The sequence below is a fragment of the Macrobrachium nipponense genome, chromosome 41 (genome assembly GCF_015104395.2).
Source record: "Macrobrachium nipponense isolate FS-2020 chromosome 41, ASM1510439v2, whole genome shotgun sequence".
Lineage (NCBI taxonomy): Eukaryota > Metazoa > Arthropoda > Malacostraca > Decapoda > Palaemonidae > Macrobrachium > Macrobrachium nipponense.
Window position 1 is genome coordinate 39,272,479 of NC_061102.1, and position 19,831 is coordinate 39,292,309.

The window sequence follows — 19,831 nt, forward strand, 5'->3', positions numbered from 1 at the left end:
TCTCTCTCTCTCTCTCTCTCTCTCTCTCTCTCTCTCTCTACATTTACCAGTTACAAAACTTTATTGCCTCTATGAAGGACGTTTATAATTCATCATAAAACTTATTACATTATTTATTACCTTTCATATATATCTTCCAGGATCAGGATCTTAACAGAGAGAGAGAGAGAGAGAGAGAGAGAGAGAGAGAGAGAGAGAGAGAGAGAGAGAGAACTATTGATTTTTGCATTTGTACACATATTTAAAACATTTCCTTTGCGTTATCACGTCCCTCCAAGTGCCAGATCCCTGATTCAAAGGACCTCTTCTTATAAGTAAGAATAACGTGAAATCCTAAAAGCGAGGAACTGCAGCAGCAACCTTCAAAAGCCTTACATTTCTATTTGTACTAATATACAGTTATTATTAGCCGCAGTGCTTGTGCCTTTAAGTAAAGGAACACAATGACTACTTCAGTCGCTATGTTCCAACTAATCAGCGAGTATACTCATTGAAAACCCATAGTTACATGCGGTGCTTTTCACTAAGTGAACAGGAGGTGTATTTCCATCGTTGTAATGAAACACACCAAAGCCTATCTCGCGCCTTGGGGATATTGTTCTTAAGGCTTAAGCTTTCTATACACTACTACCCTATGGTACCGACATTCATGTTCTAACAGGTTACAGTAATGGTGGCAGGTAAAGTTATCTGAAGCAGGGAGTAACAGGGACCTTAAAGACAATATACCCGAGTTTCTGGCAGCCTTACATATTTTCAAATGCTAAGGAGGAGTACGTTTTAAATTAAAAGCATCGCCGTTATGATGCAGTGCCTTACTCACTATACGTACTTTTCCCCATGGTGAGGGTTCGAGGATAGTAGTGGAGTTACAAAAGTCTTCATTTCATTACATTAGAATCTTTAACGGATTTCGGAGAAAAATCGTACCCTAAGATATCGAGAAATAAAATGTTTTGCATAACGCCGTTCCATTTCCGTATTTTTATAAAATGGCGATCGCAGTAGTCATAGGAAATTTTAAAATTTACCATGTACCCAACCATATGGATGACGTACAGTAGAGTTAACATTGGCCGGAGTAAATGGTGATGTAAGAGATTGACTAAGAAGCAAAGCAATGCTTTTATTTGAGTTTAGTATTGCAATCTTATGATTAGCACTAAGACCATAACTACAGTACTCACTCATCTGCTCCATATTTCTGTTATACCTGCAATCTGCATGGCAACGCACCAAAGTATATCAGATAACTGCAACATGAACTGATAATCTTATATATCAACAAGAGAGGCTAAATTAAACTATCTCGTGGAACACCAGAGAGGGCTGGTCTAGAATCATTCAAAAATCCATCAACACCCTAGTTTGTAGTCACTAAGACTATGAATATCAAATGCATATTAAGAAAATTAAAAAATTACTTACCTTTGTTATTCTACATCAAAGGAAGCATAAAATTCAGTCTGAACACATCTTCCCTAAAATCCATTATCAAGGCTAACTTGAATTTATAAACTATAAAAGAATATCCAAATTAAAGTTTATATCCAAGGTGGTTATACAAGGGATTAAAAGTGAAATAATAAGCAGTCTTCGAAAGCAGTGTATGAGTAGAGACTGGCTTACAATCACGGCATTCCCCAACCATGATACTTTTTTGGAATATAAAATGATGGCTTACATTTTACTGTCACAAATCTTTAAAATAAAGGGAGTCTTATCTTTCTAGTGCTTTATTTCCGTCATTCTCAACTCATCTCATCTCTAGCCCTCTATCTCATTTTAATCATCCAAGTTAGCCTGGGTCTTCCAACTTCTCTTAGGTCCAGAGGCAACCAGCTGACACTACCAAGTATTAGTCCAGCTCAGGTGGTGTTTAAGCCAAGACCAAGCGATCTCTATCACCTCTTCGTCATTTATGCCGCTCGTAATATTCTTCTTAAATATTTATTCTCAAATTGATAGATTAGATAAAGCTTTATTCATAACATGATTCACGGTCCACCCAGTAGTTTTTCTTTTTCTTCTTCTGATGTTATAACTGGACGATTCCTCCTTCTGACAGGTGTTTTCCTCTATTTTTTTTCCCGGTATTTTCCTGCATCTTTTTCCTAAATGATACTTCATCGATAATGCTGTAGGTGCCATAAAACTATCCCCCTTTTCCTGCAGCATCACCCTGTTTATCTTCACTTTCTTCACATAAATGCCTAAATTCTACTTAACAATCTTCATTTCCTCCCGGAAACTGCTCTGCAAGTATCTTTTGCTTTTCTTCCGGATGTTAGTGAAGCCTTCACTGTTTGTCTGCACCTCCTCATATATGATTTCTAAAACTAAAAGCTTATTTTGGCATTCAACTGTACAAGCCTCTCAATGATCACCACTGACTTTATTTGTAGTGAACTTCAGTATTTCATCATTGGTATGCAAAGGATAAGTTAGCGACCAGAGCAAGTATCGAATCTTCTATAGCTCCTAACATTATTGATTATTGAGTATGTGATCTATTTGGTTACTATGGCTGCCATCCGCAGATGTCCTGGTGCATTTATGGATGTAAATGTGGCGGAAAAAAATGAGTACTACCTATTACAAGATTATTAGCTGAACAAAAAGCAATAAACTGCACCCCATTTTAGTTTATAGCATCTTCCATGCCTAGCTTGTTCGTTACATACTCTATACCATCATTGTTTCTACCTATTTTTTTTTTTTATTCTTATCACAAACAAAAATTATCTTTGCATTCATAATATGCAATGAGCATTAAATAGAGTCGTCTTTAAAAATTCCAGCATATATGTAAGGTTAATTAAAAGTTCTTCAGAATGACATTTATTCCAGAATGTGACATTATGCCAACGTTGTTTAGCACCATATAAAGTATTAGAGTATTCTTCAATAATGATACATAATGAAACAACGAATGTCGAATTAAGAGCGACTTTGGAATGAAGGACACACTAACTACATATATACAGACTTCCTGAAGCTTCTAAAATTGTAGCAAGAAAATCTATCAAAAATTCTGATTAAATCATGAAACTACACGATGAATTATATTCATACATGCTTTTACTTACATAGAAAGCATACATAAATAAGTGGAAAACGGTTACGGTCGATAGTCATAACAAACGTTCAGACTTGAATTTCTCTTCTCCGATCTGAATGTGACATCACTGCAGATTCGGTGGGTTACAGAGCACTATGACTGGCAACTCCACGCAACCAAAAGACTACCATCTCCCGAGGGCATCTTTAAAGTAGTGGTGCCACTTGATATTTAAATGTTGCCCGACTGGCGAGTTCAATGAGATACGAAAGAATTCTGCATCGATATCAACGTCATTAAAATGTTACCAGATCAGCAAACCAACAATATATTCCGTATATAACACAAACAAAGCACATCTATACGTATATTTCCCATAATTTAAATTCCATGGACTGGGCAAAAGAAACTTCCAAGTTTATAAATTGAATGCATTTATGAAAAAGGGACCAAAATCACTGAAAGCCTTCGTAGCTGATCTATTCCTGTTACTCATGTCTATAGAGAAATGCGGAACTGTTAAAGGGGTATGTACAGGAACTACAAAGCTTTCTTAGAGAAGGCTGACAACTGTTGCTGAAATCTCCCAAACTTTGTCCATAGAACTTTGACGCACTTCTCCTGCATCCCAATAATGCTAACATAATATCATGAGATACGAGACTAAATACATGTCTTATGAAAACTATAAAGTCCATGGGACTATATAAAAACTAATCCAACAAATATTATTTTGGAGTCAATCGAGTAAGAAATGCACAGCGCTTCCGCTTAAAATCATCTAGGAGGGGACTTGTAATTAGACTGAATAACAACATATGGCTTCTAAAAGTGAAGCTGGTCAAACCATTAACTCTTAATTACGAAAATGATAAAATCAAGGTTATTAGTGAACACCATAACTATGAAAATATTTCACGAATTAATTTCGATTTGGAGGCCAAATGTAATACGTGTTTCAACAAATAAATATTACATAAATAAATATCCAACACAATCTAACAATTTATGCTATACACTTGCTACATTTTTAGAGCAATGTCAATTCCATATTACAGAAAATGGTTGTCATATGGTAATCCGAAATTAACGAGGATAACCCATTAAAAGGGATTACATACCGGAAACCAGGGCCCAAGCATGGGGGCGGGGTGGGGTGGGGGGTGTTGCGGCACTACTTGCGCCGGGGCCCGTGACAGCAGCATATTTATTTTAACTTTTATTTTTAGAGATGAAACAAAATCAAAGGATGACGGATGCTCAAAGGGCCTATGCTCCCCTAACAATTGTATTGATTGTACAGGACGGCGGCAGCCACAAGACATTTTGTAACTAGTTTGACGAAAACTGCGCAATAAATTCATACAAACTAATGGAGTTTGATATATTCCGGATATTTAACTTAAGTCTGTAGTTGGACACTTTTGAATTATGTGAAGCCTGGGATGGAGGTGATGGTGTAAGGCTATCAGGGGTAGAGGAAGAGCGCGAGAGTAGCCCGGTTTTTATGCAAGTACTGGCGCCTGAAGGGGTGACGCTTAGGCTCTGCCGGACACACACAAAAATCGTGCTATTGGAAGCTTTTGTTTTTCACGTAATTTAATACTCGTTAAAAAACATGCAAACAGAAATCCTGATATCTAGCGTACAGGTTACTTTGATTTTTTTTTCTAACGATGATGATTATTTAGCAAGTTAAGGTCGATGATAACAGCCATTACGGCAACAATGCACAATGAGTAAAATGAAATTCAAGATAATCACAATGGTCATGAATTTTTTTTCGAAAACTTATCGTAATGATATATTCATAAGACGACGGTGAAGTTTGACAGCCGTACCTCAACAGAACATCAAATGAATATGGCTGGTCTACAATATGTTTCAGTTCATATTAAACATAGTTTATATGCACTCTTTAATAACGCATTATTTATTATTTAGCTTCTATACAAATATGTGGAATCCAAAGGATTGTTAGCCAGTAGTCAGTATGCATATAGGAAGTACTTAGGTACCTGCGATGCTCTCTTAGAATAATTCATATATTTTAGCACTACTTTCGACTTAGCAAATTATGTGGCACTTATCTATAAACTTAAGATTCTTAGAGCGATTGGATATGTTTCAGGATTACTTCAAGATTTCCTAACAGATAGGCAGCACTGAGTTGCCGTTGAAGGGATCTATTGTGTACGAGTTCCACGGGGTAGTGGTTCTTCTTGGTCCGCTGATATTTATTGTGCACGAGTGATATGGTTGTTGGCCTGGAAAACAAGATTGTTCTGTATGCTGACAATGAAACACCTGTGGTTGTAGTAAAGTCTCCACTTGTGAGAAACATTGAGTGGATTATTGATTGGTGTATTTATTTGTTTGTTTGTGTGTATGGTGTTTTTGCGTTGCATGGAAACAATGGTTATTCAGCAACGGGACCAACGGATTTACGTGACTTCCGAACCACGTCGAGAGTGAATTTTTATCACCAGAAATTGATTGGTGTAGTCTGTGGGGTATGAGGCTGAACTCTAGTAAAACGAAACTACATTTGGTGTAACTTTTGATTCACATCTTACTTTTCAGAAACATTTAATGAACGTGTCAAGCATTGCATGGACATTAAGTATTGTGCTTAAGGCCTCTATTGTACGTAAGGCCTCATATATTTATAACCGTGATAAAAATCAACGCAACCTGATTTAAATCATTTGTCTTTCCTTTTGGGGTTATTCATCCTTGAAGCGGCAGCTCTAATACTAACTTATAAATCCCCCTCTCCCACTCTTTTTTTTCTACCTTGCAGTCAACAAATGTTCCTCGTTGGACGAGTGGTTCACGTGCTCGCATACCGATTCGGTAGACGCGAGTTCGACTCCCCTCTCTGCCAACGTTGAATCAGAGGAATTTATTTCTGGCGATTAGAATTTATTTCTCGATATGTGGTTCCGGTCCCACAATAAGCCGCTGCTAGGCAACCAATTGGTTCCTAGCCACGTAAAAAAAATTCAGTGGTCTGGTTCAACTAAGATATACTTAACTTTGCTGTCAACAAAAGTAGTCAGATATTGAAAAGCTGACGGACAGTGGGAATTGTCCAGTGTTGGAGAAACATATCAACGTCATCTGCACCACTTATCCTTTAATTATGTTCGTATGATAGTTTACCTTCTATCTTTACACTAATTTATACATAGCAATTATCTGGTAATTCCTGTGTGTACCATCTGATACAGGGATTTTATTTACCTGAAAGCAAGGCAGTTTATTTCCGAGACCCCTCTAGTTACATTTTTTAAGAAGCAAATTAGACATTCGACAGCCAGCAAAATACTTTGCCTGGTAACCTTATTGCTTTTTAGTGTCATGCACAGTGCTCTTAAACAGTTTTCCGAAATTCTTGTGTGCAATTTGTTGACATTATTTAGTAGTTTATGATAGTACTGAACGACTTTCCATTTACGTTTTACATTCGTAGTTGTTTTAATAACATGATCAACAACTTGTGTGACCAGTGATACATGTAAATAAATGCATTTAAATGTAAAGAGAGGTACTTAAGAGTTGTACTACTTGCTACGACTTGCAGAGACAAAAAATGTTGAGGATTTACTTAAAATTGCTCTTCTTAGTGTCCCCCTCGCCTCCCCTGCACCCAAAAAACCTCGAAAATCCAACAGAATATTCAGTAAAAAAAATCACATTCAGTCCCATATACTGCAACGGACGGGATCCAGTTGCTCGCTTTTCTTATAGAGAAGTTATTTCTCTCAAATGAACTCTCAGAAGTTATTACTGGTGCTGTCAGAAACTCTACCAATGCAATTTCAATATTTCAGCGAAGTGGAATTCTATTTCGTGCACTCAATGCATATACTATCGTCGAATTTCCAGCAAAATTAATGACTTATTTCATAATTTCTGTAATATATTATACATAAGAATCTATCTGATTTGTGCAGTACACCATAACTGTTGTGTGTCTAATCCTGTTGTGTAAAAACATGTATGTAATTTTTGGCAATACCAAGAGTTGTGAAGACGAATACTCTCTTCTTCTTGTGTGTGTGTGTGTGTGTGTGTGTTTGTGTGTGTGTGTGTGTCAATTTTCAGAGTTTGTTGACTATATAAAAAAAATATGAAAACACCGAAATATAAGCTTCCTCGAAACTAATTTTATATTTTTCTTAAAGATGGGATTACAAGACTTGATAAACTGTCGATGGAAAATAATGTTGTAAATAGGAACGGCAAGAATAAACAGAGAATAGTAATATGGCAAAGCTTTGAATAAGCAATCAAAGATTTCATTTTCCATGACCTGGCGTTAACCTGCCTCGGTTCACTACATTTGAATGAATGACCTTTCCTCTTCTCCTCTTCTCTCCTCTCCTCGCTTTCCTCGGTCATTTCCATATACTCCTGTCCCCAACATGTTCCCAGACTAATGGGATTCCCAGTCCACCTCCCGCGCTGATGAAGAGAGAGAGAGAGAGAGAGAGAGAGAGAGAGAGAGAGAGAGAGAGAGAGAGAGCACCATGCCTAACATCTGGTGATAGAGACGCGTTCTAAAAATCTGGATAAGGAAGGTGACAACGATTCAGAATAATATAAATATCCCACTGCTTTAATAAATAAAAAAAAAAGCAGTTCCTCCAACTCGGGACACCACCAAATTATTACATTAAGTGACAAAAGGAAGCGAGACGACAATAGGAGTTAGGTTTCATCATCATCATCACCACCATTAACAAGCAGTTTATTAAGAGGAGGCGGAGTGGAAAGGAGTTTTTGAAAGCCAGCAAGTCCCAGTAATAGAAGTCGCAAGTTTAATTTCCTGGGAGTTCTTCCCCTATGGGCGGCGAACAATGAAAGTCTCTCGGGAAATTCAACGTCAACGAGACTTGGACAAACGAGGGCCTCACGTTAAGAGGTTATACGGAAGCGCTCTCTACATTCCACCGGTAAGTCTGTTTTCGTGTTATCATTGTTTCAAAATAAGATACGTAAAAACTGCTCTTTCATGATTCGTTCCTTAGGCAGAATTGACAGTAAGCGGTAATTTCAATTTCATGTTGACACAAATCCCTTGAGATATCTGCATTAATGTGACATTTCTATACACAAATAAAAATGTTTGTATTAAAAGAATAATTTACATATTTCCCATGAACTTGAATAGTATTGAGAAGCTTAGCCGAAATATCTCTGCTCTCTCCATCACAATGTTCTGATAATCCCCTGAATAAAGGAGAATGATTATAATAAGTATTTCTAACAAAATACTACAAGTATCTTCTACATGAACAATTTTCTTAATGAATAATACTGTTTAGTGCCTAGTTCCCCCGCTAAAATGAAATGCCATGTATAAAAAGTTGATATATCATTCGTTATATATGGAAAGAAATTTCTAATGAACTATAATTGACCTTTCTCTAATAATACTATAGTTAAAGGCCACCATGTTGAAAGAGTAAGTAAATAAAAGCAAATGCCATCCAGACCGGCTGCTTGTTTCAAAGCTCTCAGTGGAGAGACTTGCCGTCCGTTGTTGCTGGAAATTAGAACATTCACATGAAATTCCTTATTATTAAAGTTGCATCGTGTTATTTATAGTCCGACATTTGCCTTTGTGGAGGTCATTAAATATGCGTGATATACACAAGTGTAGAAAGTCAAAACATAAGTTATAATCATTGCGCCTTCACCGTAGGGGAGGGGGGACGCTGTCTGTCTGTGTACGTCACGCGCGGTGCACTGTCGGCATTACTTAAGGTTTTTTTGCAGCGTCCCCTCGGACCCTAGCTGCAACCCGTTTCATTTATTAACAGTACCTCTATTCATACTCTTATTTTCCATTTCTTTAACAGTACCTCCATTCTTATTCTGTCTTCCATCTTACTTTCCACCCTCTTCCAACAATAGTTTCACAGCGCAAATGCGAAGTTATTCTCCTGTTAAACCTTTGTAACCTTTAACTTTTAATTTTCCTTTCATCGCTGAATGACCTCAGGGGTCCCAGTGTTTGACCTTCTGCCGGAATCTTTTTATTCTATTCTATTCATTGCACCTTAGATGTTATGATGGAGAACGATACATTTAACCGCGTTTATTGCACCTGAACCTACAATTCTAATAATGGCTGCTCTTTTCTCCTTAAAGGAGATTTTGCTTCCATTAGTACAGGGCGGAAATGATGAGAAATGTAGCCATATCAACGAATAACTCGGAAAGCACGATTGTTAATAAGCCCAGGAAACGGGATCCCTACTACACACACAGACGTCTCCGCTGACAGTGCCTACGAATGAAGGTGCTGTGCAGCTGTGTGCTCCTTCATTTCCCTCTGACATATCAAGACCAGAGGACGGCATTTTCTTCTCTCTGCGAGAAGACTTTGAAGCTGACGAGTCGTCACAGGAAATTGGGCTTCAAAGGCTCTACCGCTTGATAGTGCTCTCCTCATTAAAAAAACAGGAGGCTTCTAAAACGAAAATTAAACCAATGGATATACCTTTATTTGTAACGATCCATTTGAATTTTATTCGTTATTTGCAACCATGACAAACATTCAAGCATAAGGTCATTTCAAGTTTGGCCAGTTTTATTTTTATCAAGAGCTTTTTAATTAATATTTTCCACGTATACGTTTCACCTATGGATACTAATCGTCGAATGAAATATGAAGTCCCTGAAATATCTATGCTTCGGCTTCATCCTCACAGGAAGACATTTAATTGCTAAGCTTACAATACATCTTCATGGATCTCTCTCTCTCTCTCTCTCTCTCTCTCTCTCTCTCTCTCTCTCTCTCTCTGCTTATATAAAAAAAAAAAAACATGAAAAGAAGTCTTTAGGAATCAACCACCAGTTAAACAAAAGCTAATCAACACATAAAAAATTATAAACTTAACACTGTTCAAACTTTGTTGAAAAAAACCATGCAATATAGTCCCTTATAGTAATATATTTAGAAAAATATATTACCATTTAACTATGATTTACCAGATTCGCTCTCTGCACTGCAGCAAAGCATCACTAATTCATAGACTCCCTCTAGGTTTTGGAACTGTGGTGCGCGAGGACTCATTCGAAACAAAACATCAATAACGACGCGAACACAGTACATGCCACAACAAAATCTCCATTTGTTGTCTATTGATGTGCTGCTTTCCTAAAAGCTTCCTTTTATGCCCAGACGACCAACAGTCTAAAAATGACCGCAGTTTCCCTTGTCAATCTCTCTCTTGTATTAGGAGGAGCTATATTGGAAAACAGATTTTTTCTGACATTATTTTCTTGGAAAACTTAAGTCTAAACTTCCTTTATTTCAAGGTTGGATATTGCAGTGCTGCCCGTGGGGAGAGAGAGAGAGAGAGAGAGAGAGAGAGAGAGAGAGAGAGAGAGAGAGAGAGAGAGAGAGAGAGAGAGGACGACGACGAGGTTATTCACTTCGCTGCCTTTCACTGTGCAGTTAAAATTTAAGTTTGGGATGTTCCGAGATCCTTTGCAGCGCGTTCTAAATAACAGATATTCTTTAAAAAGAGACGTGAGATTTATCTTCGAAGCTTCTACAGAGCCAACTGCCTTCTGATGAAGCAGCTTAAGGATGGCGGAAGCGCAAAGCGTCAAATGAAGAAATGACGACGTGATTAATTAACTCGTCAATGAAGGTTATGTTGCTGACATTCTGCAAAATACAGTGCATCCACTAATTCAAGGAACATGCGTTTGTATGGTGTTCTTACGTTGCATGGAACCAGTGGTTATTCAGTAACGGGACCAACTGCTTTACGTGACTTCCGAACCACGTCGAGAGTGAACTTCTATCACCAGAAATCCACATCTCTCACACCTCAATGGAATGCCCGACAATCGAACTCGCGGCCAACGAGGTGGTACGCCAACACCATACCGCCCACGCCACTGAGGCGTGTACGTTGGGACTATGAGAGGAAATTTTCTATTAAATGAAGCTTTTCGAATTTATTCGGACAGGAATTCTTCCAGCGAAGATCTAAATTATAGTACTATCGTAAGCTGCATGAATACATAGAAATGTCAATTTATTTGTGTTGAGCAAAACAATAATCCTACAATGGAAGAAAAGGAAGATCGGAGGCAACCGATATCTATCTTTATGCAAGAAGCCTTGTGACCACTGCGTACTTCCCGAACACCATTAGTCATTATCATACCATAATAAAAGAGTTGAAAAAGGAAGCGAAAATACAGACGTTAACACAAAGTACCGAGATATCCAAATATAAATAAGTACCATTGCTCATGTACAGCAATTCATCATGTAGAAGGGTGGAAAAAGATCGACTAGTCAGTCATGTTAGTTGTCATGATGATGATTCTCAGGAAATTTCACCAAATATTTGTTTCCTACATTTGATATATCGTGCACGTTATTCGTCAAATACCCCTGGATCAGACGAGTGCGACCAACGCGAAGCTGGGATCATTTGACAACAATGTAGCATTCTATTCGGAATGAAGAAAACCATAATCCAACATTTGGTTTATCTGTTTTCTTAGTAAAGGTTTGAATCATTATTCCACACAGTCTGAAAATTGCAGAACAGGATGGGTTTTAGAGAACACCTAATCCCTGCCGGAAAGAGGCAAAAATTGATCAAGTCATACAGCTTGTAGCTTTGGTTGCTTTATCGGCATCTTCCTTTTTCCTTAATGTCTACCTGTGCAATGACCCAGCTGAATAAAGGGACTTTTGCGACAGCAATTTTGAAGGGCTTCTAAACGACATCTAGAATCATTGAAAATTACACATTTCTGTGGTGGCATGCTTTTAGTCACTGTCAATAGTGATCATATTCAAGGAAATTCTGTTAAGAAACAGATACATTCCTGGATAAAGAAAACTGGCTCGTTTCTTAAGCAGATATTGAAGTTAATCTTGCACCAAAAGACAATTTGGATTCGTCTGTACAGACTGCGTAATTTTGACATTTGCATCCTGTATATTCAATTGTGTTGCTTTTGATACTGATGTGTATATGCATAGTTTTTGGATATACAGTAAAAATGTGTACAGAAACCAATTATACGCAGAATAGAAGAAAGGGGGAATATTTTGGTGTTAAAAAGTGTTACGTTTACATTATTAATTTAAACAATGTTCTTAGCTCTGACTGAGAATGTTAGTGGTTGAAGATAAAAAAAAGTATCTATTTCTTTGCCTGAAATGCTAGCTATTTGAGTCACCTGCATGTATCCTTGTTGCAGTCCTTACGATTACTAGGCCTCGGTGGAGAGAGAGAGAGAGAGAGAGAGAGAGAGAGAGAGAGAGAGAGAGAGAGAGAGAGAGAGAGAGAGAGAGAGGACGTTCGACCCTTTCAACTTGGATGGATGTGAGAGGTACTTCCCTGCAGATTCTGAGTTCTTCATTTCGGACTATTTTAACTTTTTAATGCTGACGCTGATGCTGAGCATTTATTGGATTTAGTCTAAAACTGACAGGGCAGTTGCTTTGTATAGTATTCTTCAGGGCTGTTTTGTCAGGTTACTGCGATTAACTGCTAGGCTAAGTTTTCCCCTTTTGAAGGAATCCACTTTGTTTATTTGCATTTATTTCTATAACGTTGGTTTTTTTCACGGCATATTCCTTTAGAAAACAGTCAAATATTTTTTGGGTTATCAATTTTTATATTCTCCACATTTTTATTGGGCTGTGCATAAGTAGTGAATTAACCATTCTGTGGATATTTCATTGTCATGGGGGCTGCCATCAAGGTCTTTCATGAAACATTCATGACATCCATATCGAGAATTGTGATGGACACTCGCGACGATTTCCCCATCAGATGACAGAGTTGCTGAATTTGCTCGCAATTTCTTTGTCCTACTTTCCATCATATCTAAAGTCATCGTCTTCTTTGTCAAAATTATGTCGTTGAGGTTAAGAGACCTTGTTTCTCAGTTTGGATTTAAGATCATATTCATCTTCACTGTTTATCTGACATTGGAGTTTCGTTTTTCCTCGACATTTCTCGTACTTTGCTCAGTTTTCTTCCCTTTTATCTTTTAATGACGAAGGATGGTGAAATTTCCTCTTCTGACTGCTTTGGTCTAACTGTCAGCTTTGGCTGATTGGTTCGCTTGTTTGTTTGTCTGGTGTTTATACGTTGCATTGAACCAGTGACTTCCGAACCACGTTGAGGGTGAACTTCTATCACCAGAAATACACATCTCTCACACCTCAGTGTGAATCGAACTCGCGGCCACCGAGGTGGTGCGCCAACACCATGCCGACCACGACACTGAGGCGCTTTTGGCCGATTGGTAAGATTTTTTTTATTGGTCACTGGCATTATTTATCAAAGGAATGACCCCTACTTCGATGGTTTATATTTGTTTTCGTTTATGGTGCCTTCACTTTTGTTTCACAGTATTTCATATTAAACGGTGCTGAGAATTTCATGAACATTCATCAGGATTCATGGATTTTGTATTAATTTCTTTGGATTCATTAAAAGTCAAAGTCAAAGACGTCAGTTTCAGTCTTCCCACAAGCTATTGCTTCTCAGGCGGACGTCAGCCGGGTAACCTCAATTTCCCACAATGACGTCACTCATGGCGGTAACCACTGGCGGACAGCATCACTTATTCGCCCCTGACCGTAGGTGAACGCCGGTCAGCAAGACTACGAGACCAACCTGTTACCAACTGTGCTAGATGGTGGTACCTGTACTTTTTTATTATTTCTAGTGTTATTTTATCAAAGTTCTGCCAAGCTGCCATTTCATTCATGACCTTTCTTCGCGGATCGTTATAAAAAACTAACTTTTAGGTCTGATTCAGTTTCTTTTACGCTCGTTCCTAGCGTCTTGCATTAAACCTCATTTTGTACCGACATATGTTATCGGCCATTAAATCGTGCGTGATAGTTTATCACCATAGTTTATATATTTCTGAAGCTTTACAATCCCAAATAGTTGTGTGGCCCTTTGATCCACAATAAGCTGAGTGGGGTCATTGTGAACCCTGCTATTCTGAGCATTTTTTGCACTGGAGAGATTAGGGTACGTAGGGTCATAATTCTCTGTATTGCATAGAGAGATTTACTGTCATTGACAAGTTTTTCCCAATCTTTATTAATGCTATCTTCAATTATGTATCTTTGTTTTTTTATATTGGGATCCTGTAAATTTTAGGTTTGTGCATTGTGAAATATTTTTAAGCATATCTCTGTTAATTGGCTCGTTTTCTTCTATATATATATATATATATATATATATATATATATATATATATATATATATATATATATATATATATATATATATATATATATCTTACAGCTCCTTAAATGCAGTTCATACAGTTATGTCTGGTAACTGCGGTATTTTCATAATCTAATTTTTTTTCTTTTTGCAACTGACAAGTAATTTTATGGTTGGTTTATTGCCATGGTTTCTGCCTACTTCCCAATTAATTTATTTCTAAATGACATCTCTTTGGATTGACTTCTTGTTAATATCTAATTTTCTAGCCTTAGTTGTGCTATTCTTTTGTTTAGTTGAACAACTACAATCCGTAACCAATTCTCAGTCTAAAATACGAAGTAAAAGTGAGTCAAGGTTGGACCTGTCATCTGAGGTCTTCGCCGACTTCTTTTTTTGGTTCTGATAAGAATTTAGAAGTCTTCTAAAAGACCTATTTACATGGTAAGGAGGAGGTCGCACCAACTCTTATCTTGGCACTGTTGGTTATTAATGATGCTGAGGTATCGTCTTGAGACGACGAGCATTTAAACATCGAGTGGGCGGGGGCTATTCTTGTGATATTAAAAGTTATAACAAAATATACATTCATATGAAAAAAAAAAACATCATTAGTCTTTCGCGGAACTCCTTCCTTTACCAATGACAGCAGTAGCAGTTGATTCCAAACGGATTTTCCATACCCTTCCCCAAACCACATAAGAATGGCAACATTATTAGGGTGGATCGAGTTTATACCAAACCAACCTTAAAGCATTACATGAATTCAATCGTCTCTCCTTTAATTACCTTGGTTGGCAAACCTGACCGAATGCCCACAGTCATATCCCCACAAGCTAACCACCTCTGGAATTCATGATTCAGTTTCAAGATATTGTCCACCTTTGAGATAACAATATGACTAGCATGTTGTTACTTGTGGGTGAAAAATATGTCTAGTGGCTGACAAGACCCCAGTAGCTCCCTCTATTAGCTTTAATTAAAAAATTAACCCAATCCCAAGCAACAGTATCCCTTCTCAATAATTGAGACAATAAAAAGAGGGGGTTGGGATGGTTGGAAAGCTATATATATATATATATATATATATATATATATATATATATATATATATATATATATATATATATATATATATATATATATATATATATATATATATATATATATATATATATATATATATATATATATATATATATATATATATATATATATATATATATATATATATATATATATATATATATATATATATATATATATATATATATATATATATATATATATATATATATATATATATATATATATATATATATATATATATATATATATATATATAGTATATAACATACTACATTCACACAAGGCGCATGACAGAAAATGCAAAATCCACGATTAGGGCAAAAAGTATAAGAATATTTCTATAGAGCCTTCATGTATTTACTATGTATGTATGTATGTATGTATGTATGTATATGTTAATTTACTTTATAGCTTTATTCCGTGATCCTACCTTTTATATATATCAAAGTACCATTCTATAGATGCTTTTATAGATACAGTCTACATGAAAGGTAGAACACAAACAAATTCATGTCCGAAATGTTGCACACATTTATTTGAAACACTCTCATAAGCGAAACACATCATGCAAACTATAAAAAAATATATATATATTTTTAGAAAACCTTGAACGTTCACAGCTTTGATCTGCTTCAACAAAATTAAAAAATAAGATACCTTTAAGCTATTCGATGCAATGATACATGGTTTCTGCAGTTTTATGTTACAGGTTTTATCTAAGCATTTACATTTAACGTTTTTCGTGTGCGTTTTTAATTAGTTAAAGTCTACATAGCTTCTCAAGTCTATTTACAAAAGAACGGGAATTACAAAATTAACAGATAATAATTTAGTACACTTCCTATCTCCTAGATACTGAATTGCCTTCCTGCATTGACATTGTGCCTGTAATGAGTCTAAATTGCTGACAAAGTAAAATCACCACGATGTGTACGCATCTGCAAAGTTGGCGAATCAATTTCTATTTGAGTGAGCAGTTCGAAAAAGGTCAAGGACCTTATGATGATACGGTAATTCGATAATGATTCGCATCCAGCGTGTACATTTGTCCCAACCTAAACCAATTTACGCGTTAAAAAAAGTATCAACGTTTGTTGAAAGGACTGATGTTACAGACTTGGAAATATGTGAGACCGTTTCATAGTCCAACTTAGTATTGGAAAACTAAATCCATTATTTTAATATATATATATATATATATATATATATATATAATATATATATATATATATACACACACACATATATATATATATATATATATATATACACATACATACATATATATATATATATATGTGTGTGTGTGTGTGTGTGTGTGTGTGTGTGTGTGTGTGTGTATGTATATGAGGACAGATTTAAATACCCGTAGAGAAAAATAATACATGTATATTTTATAATTGCCCTAAAAAGGCTGTCCAAGGAGGCATTACTTTTGGGAACCATTCAAGATTCTTGAATGAAACCATATGGAGCTTAAAGTACCAAGTCGTTACCTTCAACGAAAGCCGTAAAAACACCAAAAAAAAACACGTAAAAGTCCACTGCAGCGATATAACCCAACCACGAACCGTAAAACGCGTACTGGAGGTAATACGAATACGGAAACAAAAATAGATGCAACAGCATTTCTGTGGGTGAGTAAATTGGACGGCTTCAAAAACCAGCGCGAGAAGAGGAGGAAATCAACAGCGATTCGGAAGATTCGCACCAAAGAGCCTGAAGAGCAGATTCATAATTACTATTATAAAGTGAATGAGAACCATTCGACATATTATCCAGACCCACTGAGGGATAAATAAACTTGATTCATAAGAGGGGTGTGCATGTCACATTAAATTGGAAGGGCTGTCATTATCTTTCAGGAAGTGGCTATGACAAAGTCGTAATACCATGGTTATCTTGGCGTAGAATACTTCCCTGCAGATTGTTGATTAATAAAAAATGAAGCTTTTTATTTTATACTGGATGTAAAAAAATTTAATATTTAAACATAAATGCTCAGATTTACATTCCGAAGGCCATACAGTTAACAACATAATTCTGCAATATTAGTTTACTTCTCTATCTCATACAACAAGAACTGACCTAGAAATAAAAAAAATTCATCGTTACACTGCATCGTTTCAATTTACTTATTGATATTTAACAAATCACTCCTTTCTTGTTTTTAATGCCAATGACATATCTATTTAAGCGTCAACAATTACTAATCTAATGTGTTTGGATGCTACAGTTTACATATGGACACTTACAAAATACGAAAATGCATATGTTATTATCACAAATATTTACCTTGTTGCTGAAGAAGAGTACTTGGGGGCTCATATCATCACTATTGCTGGTAGGAATGCTCTTTCATTAACTACAACAGATTTGAGTTTCGCACGATTTTTTTGAAATAGGTACAAACAGGCAGATGTACAACTGTCGTTAGTCCACAATTATCATTTTGGCGCGCGATTATTTCTTCAATATTCTTCATGGAAACGTTTGACTATATTCTCTGGAATGACCACAGTAACGCTGCCGAGGCCTCTCCTTCGAGCACCAGCCTGTCTTTTCAAGTCAGTGCCTCAAGCAAGAGCATGTGAATTAAAAACAAGAGACGAGAGGGAGCTCCGCGGGATCACGGCCAACACCATCAGAGCAACAGGTCTGCTGCCGCATTACTGGAAACGTCTTCCCTTCCAGCTTTCCCGAACCCTCGTGACCCGCCCCCGCCGAGGTTGCCAGACGTCGTGATTCGTTACCGGTGCCAAAATTCTGACACGGGTCAAAACAACCTCAAGCTGAACGTTTAACCACGGCATTTTCTTCACAGAAAATGCCCGTCTTCTGAAGGTTCCTACTTTAAGATGTTTATTATGTGATATGAACTTTATTTTGGTTTAGAAGTTTAATTAGCAGCAGAGATCAAAACACGTAGGATAATACCGCTAGCTAAGAGGATTAAACGTTAGGCTTCCGATGGAAGTTATTAGATATTAAAATGGAGACACACTATTATTCCTCTATATACAGAAATTAGGTTGCCAAAGATTTCTTGGGGATTGAAGGTCTGACATTCATAATAGAATTACCCTCAGCCTCTTGAAACAATGAACTATATAAGCTGCGCACATCAAAACACGTGCAATTTCTTTGATGAGATGCAAAATTCAGCAAAAGACCCCATGAAAAAAATAAAGAACGGATAAAAAAAAGGGGAGCAATAATGGAATATCGGTAGAGTCCCACCATAGGAATCCTGACAAATCCAATTCGATTATTTTCAGCTTGCGTGTAAGGATATTCATTGGAATAGCCAACATCAGAATAAAAGAGAAAACTGTAAGAAAATGTAAATCAAAGTGACTGAACACAAGTGGACCTGGAAATAGATGAGAGAGAGAGAGAGAGAGAGAGAGAGAGAGAGAGAAGAGAGAGAGAGAATCAATCCATGAATTTCATGAAGCGGTAACATCGACAGAAATTCATATTTTACCAACCCTTGTTGTTGAATTCTTCAGACTTGCGTTGCAACAACGATAGACATCGACACCTATTGATTTGAATAACTTTGCAGAGATGATTCGTGATGAATACATAATGTGTGCGACATAGATGTCAACACTCACTGCAAAGTACAGTATATTCAAAAGAACCAGATAACAAACTGAAGTCACCCAATCTCACCAGACTGTGATAAAAGACAAACACAGAAACAAAACAAAAGATAAAAGAATAATTTTTTTTTTTACATTTTCAAGTGATGTCTCCAACGTTTTTCATTTCGTGGCAGAGATGTAAGTAAATCAGGACGACGTCGCTGCCAGGAATAGGGGGGTTGGGTATCATTATACGTTTCTTGGTATTACCGCAATATATGTCACTGCCATGTTATAAGGCATTCATGGAAGTTCGTTCTCTCTGTCTCTCTCTCTCTCAACAACTTCATTTTCAATACCCGTCCGTTGACATCCATTTTTTGTTCTGTTTAATTACGAGTTCCTACCTAGCTCGTCTTACGGTGTCCTCAAGTTATGTAATACCCGTCCCTTGAAATCGATTTTTTGTCCTGTTTATTCACGAGTTTCCTAGTTCGTCTAATGGTGCCTCAAGTTATGTAACCTATGAAAATGAAAGGAACTGTTTCATTATGTGAGGTTGTATGATCATTAGATGAACAGTGCAACAGATGGTTTCACTGTCTACCTAATCACAAAGCATTCCAAAATGAACACTTTTTTTTTTTTTTTTTCCTGCACAGTTAACCCCTCAATTAAATTTTCAATGCAGATATAACAGGCACGCACTAGGTCAAAGTCATAAGCGTCGTTTTTAATATCCCTTTATATAAAATAGGTTTTTCTATAGGTACATTTACAAAAAATAAATAAAATAAATAAATAAATGGATTGCAGAGCTTTTTTTAAAATCATTTCTCCTT

The 19,831-nt window shown here is 36.6% G+C and overlaps 1 protein-coding gene across 3 annotated transcripts in view; it reads right to left on the reverse strand.

Annotated features, from left to right (window-relative positions):
- The window catches only part of LOC135212712 (serine/threonine-protein phosphatase with EF-hands 2-like), a 535,058-nt gene that overhangs the window by 323,469 nt on the left and 191,758 nt on the right, over window positions 1-19,831 (reverse strand). For 2 of the 3 annotated variants that reach the window (XM_064246403.1, XM_064246404.1), the window contains exon 1: window positions 17,695-18,060. The exons of the other annotated variant lie outside the window; for it this stretch is intronic. The gene's annotated coding sequence lies outside the window, so the exon portion shown is untranslated. Of the gene's footprint in view, window positions 1-17,694; window positions 18,061-19,831 lie in introns of those variants that run through there. 3 annotated transcript variants of the gene reach the window in all.